The sequence below is a fragment of the Corvus kubaryi genome, unplaced genomic scaffold (assembly GCF_017639235.1).
Source record: "Corvus kubaryi isolate FWS band 111438036 unplaced genomic scaffold, C.kubaryi_AGA036_p1.0 37157, whole genome shotgun sequence".
Taxonomy (NCBI): domain Eukaryota; kingdom Metazoa; phylum Chordata; class Aves; order Passeriformes; family Corvidae; genus Corvus; species Corvus kubaryi.
In genome coordinates, this window is record NW_024581041.1 from 61246 (window position 1) to 65687 (window position 4442).

Genomic DNA, 4442 nt, shown 5'->3' on the forward strand with positions numbered 1-4442 from the left:
CGCAGAGCCCTCGGGGTCAGTCCCACAGAGGCCCCGGGGTCAGTCCCACAGAGCCCCCGGGGTCAGTCCCAGAGCCCTGTCACGGCCTCCTGACAGCCTGGGCTGCCCCAAGGGCTCTGTCTGTGGAGTCCTTTCCAGGCACGGCTGCGCAGGAGAACTCTGAACAGCAGCCCGGAGTCACCAAGAGTGTGTCCTGACCTCCCGTTAATGTTCTGAATTAGGAAAATTCTCCCAATCTGTTGATAAAAATCCTCTCAATATGTTGATAAATGCACTGTTACAGTGTGCTGGGTTTTACATTCAAAATATTCGTAGTGTACGCTCTGATTTATGTATTTGAGACAAACTTCTATATATCTAATTATTAGATTGTATTACATTAAATATTTATATTTTATATAAGCATTTCTATTCTAATGCAGATAACATTTTTATGTTGCATACTACATAATCAAAATAGTAAAAAGACCACATTTAGTCGTACTCCAGGATTTTTCCCAGCTGCTTTAAAAGAAGCTTGTGTTCACCTGATGCTTCCATGCTGGAAAATCCCTGACTGTGACAGCCCAGGGCACCACCACTGCCATCCCTTTCCAGGATGTTGCCCTGAGTGAATCTGTAACGAGGCAACTGCTGAGTTTGAGTTACAGAACTGGGAGAATCTCTCAAGTCTCGTTTTTTTCTCATTTCATAAAAGCTTGATTCATGTAGTGCAACAGGCAGGGAGTGACCTGTTACAGTGGACAGGGCTTGGATGATTTCACAAATTCATGGAGTGTTTTCTGTGTGCTTTAAAAAGACTCACACAATTCAGTCACTAATTTACAAGTTGCTGTATTATTTTTTCCTACGATATACAGATATTTTGACTTGCAGGTAAATTTAGCCATTACACATCTCCGTGTAGAGAATTCAAAAGGCTTTTTTTAAGTCCTGAATAGCCCAACACAGAGAGGAACATACGAGAGATGTTGTACCTTGCCCTGAGCCTACTGAAATAAAAGCTCTCCTGGAAGTGTTGGGATGTAGCTCACACTCAGGATTTTCCACGTTTAGCTGTTCTGTTGGAGAACAAGCTCTGAAGCACCAGAGCTTTCTCAGAAACTGGTAAGTGGGAAAACTGTTCCTTACTAAAGTGTCCCAATGTCTCTGAGCCTCTCCTCTGGGCAGCAACACCATTGCACTGAGTGGGGCATGCACAGAACTAAAGGATTAATTCTACCAAAGACTTCAAATGTCAAAAAATCCATTATTTCAGTCATTTGTGTCTCCTTTGGGATAACTGCAGGTTGTAGTGCCTAGTCCCAAAGCTCCTCTCCCCATTAGAGCTGGATTCTGTTATTTTCCACTCCTGTTCTCCCCAGGAAACCACTCCCTGGCACAAATTTAAAAACCTTTGATAGGGGCATTCACCTGGAATTGTCTGTGCTGGCACCTATGAAGCTGCCTGTAAGACCCACTGGAAACAACCCCATTAGACAGCTGCAGCTAAACCATCCTGTGCCCAGTGAAGGCAGTGTGAAAGCCTGGACTAAAGTTCAAGCATAAGGTGGAAAACTCAGCCTGTTTTTAAGGGCTTCCCTGCAGGTGGATGCTCTTCAGGACCAGAGCCCTGAGGAACTGCCTTTCTCCAAGTATCTGCCCTTCAGTGCTTTTTTCACAGCCCATAAAAGCTGCTTGCTCATGGGTGATGATGCTCATTTCAACATCTCTGCCTCTCAGTATAAGGATTTCCTTCCCTGTTCCAACAGGGGAAAAGAACTTCTTGATGGCAAAGTGCTATCCACGCAACCTCTGAGCTCTGAGCCCTCAGCTGGTGTTCACATCAGCACCTTTTCTGGGGAGAACATCCCTGTGCCGTGCCCTGGAAGTGGATGAAATCCAGCCTGTTCAGCTCAGAGTGGGAATGATCACAGGCCCTGTGCTTCCTGGCTGGTTTTTGTGCACGCAGAGGGTCGAGCTTCAGCCCTGCCCACCCTGGGACAACAGGTGGTACCAAACAAAAGCACGCGAGGGAATTTGTTCTCCTGCAATGAGACAACGTGACAAACCCACTTCCAAAAGCAAAGTCAGGTTGGAAAAATCCCCAAACCAGTTGGCAACAAAGTAAGACTGGAGTGAGACAGATCAGGAAAGGGACAAACAGCACTAAGAATGCATTTGCTGTGTCAGGGAGTGTCTAGATGGGGAAAGGAGTCACAGTTCCCTGGTCCCTGCTCGTGTGTGAGCCGATCTCAGCACAGGCACCTCCCTGGGGCTGGGCCAGCACAGCCCCTGGAGCAGCTCCACAGCCGGCCAGGGCCTCCACAGCCAGAGCCCCTCTCTCCAAAGCATCAGTTCCTGGCCCCCGTGTGCTCTTTGGAATACACAGAGGATGTGACCACATGGGATGAGGAGTCCCGTGTCCCACGGGATGCTGATAAGCCAGCACTGCCTGTTGTGTCTTGCAGGCTTCGAGGGTCCTGATAATGCAAGGGCTGTCTCTGGTGGAACACCTCAAGGCCCTTGGCAGGTGGCAGAAGAGTGAGATTTGCTGAGGCCACAAGGAAGGGGAGGGAGGATTCACGTTAGGATCTCGCCCTTTTGTTTTGTTTTTCCATTTCTGTCCTTGAGACAGAATCAAGAGTCTTCAAGGTGCCTCCTCACTTGGTGCCATATTCCCTCCCAGTGCCCGCTCAAGACATTTGGAAATCTTTCCTTCTCACATCCCCTGCCCTTTTTTCACTGTTTGCCCCCCATAATCAGTGATGTGTTTTTCACATTGCTTGTTCTTCCTCTAGCCTTCTCCCACCTTGGTGTGGATTAGGACCAGCCTGGGGCCCAGAAGGGGAATGGCAAAACCTCCCCCTATTCCAAGGCCATTTAGGGACCTCTGTGACCAGCCTTGGCTGTAATTAGGATGGCCTCAGCCTTGTGCTGTCTTATTCCTTCTCTTATGGTCTGTTGGAAATCCTGGAAGACAAGAACTGGCTGTAAAACAGTGACAGTGACCAGAGGTGAACCTCACCTCCCCCACAGTCCAGGCAGGCTGGTAGAGGTTGCTCAAAGAGATGCAGATAAGATCCAATTATCTTCTCCTTCCTTCCGGATCAGTGCCTGACCTCTCTGTGTTGTGCCCTGTCATTTTTACACCCTTAGCTTGGCAGTCCTGTTCCTGACACACACAAGCACACAGCAGGCTCAGCCCTGAATCCAAAGCTTTTCTCACACCCAGAGGGATGTGTGCTCCTGGGACCAAGGGTGAACCCCCAAACCTGTGAGTTTTATGCTTTGATCCACCAAATCAGCTGGAGCTGCACAACTGGAACTTGCAACTCTGTAGTTCAAACCTTTGTTCCTTCTCCCTGGGCACTTAAGAGAAATGAAGACAGACAAGTATCATGGTGTTTCTGTGCCACAGTGGAAGGAGGGAGGAGTGTCAGAAGAAGAAATTACATTCATCTTTTTCCCTCCTAGGGGCAAAAGGCTCTGATCTCTCGGTACAAAGGTTTGAATTTGTAATTAATCATAATCTATGACATACGAAGCAGAGCTCTGGTAACCTTCTACAGGCCTTTTATTGTTAGTCCAATACAAATAGCAGTCTAATTTGTCTGTCTTGTTCAGGGCTAATATTTGGCTTGTGATTATTTCCTGTAATCTGTTGTCAGAGGAGCCCTTGGTGAGAAATTCATGTTCTTTCTCCAGCCGTGCCAGCAGCAGGTATGGCCATATATGAGTGGCTCCTGAAAACAGTCTAAAATATGCATATGATGAATTTATTATCCACCATCTGGGTGTTGCAAGGCTGGTGTCTCAGGATGCTGCTGTCAAGTGTCCGGCTGTTTCTGTTGCAGTTCCCTCTCCCATCACCCCGTTCTCATCACACTTCTCTGACTGGGAGCCCAGTTCTGAACCTGGGGGCTGCTCCAGAGGCAAAATGGGCAGGTTTTCTCCCATTTTCCCATAGCTCCTCTGTGGGAATCCCATAGGCACTGACACCAGAGGGATTTGCGTGCCAAATGGCCCCACTCAGTTCAGGTGTTCCTGGGAGCTGGGTGCTTCACTGTTGGGGTCATTCCCAGCATCCCTGGGTGTCTCACCTTCATCCTCCTTGTGTTTGTGGGGAATGGAGGGAGAGCAGAAGGCAGGAGGTGTCCCTGTGGCACCTGAAAGTGTGGCCCTGCCTACAAGGGTCCCTTCCTCTTGCACATGGCTTCTTCTCTCCAAAATTCAGGATCAGGGAGCAGTGCAGGAGTTAATGTTCTCCTCCATAGGGTGGGGGGAAGAAAGCAGAGGGATGAAGAAGTGATGTCTCAGTGAGCAAATCGGTGAGCTTCAAATGGGTCATTTCCTATGGATTTTTAGCCCTCCAGCTACAGCTCCTAAGGATTTTAAGTCCTCTGCCCTGTTAAAACATGAAAGCTCCAAAAGCTATTGGCATCCAGTCATGGCACAAACTA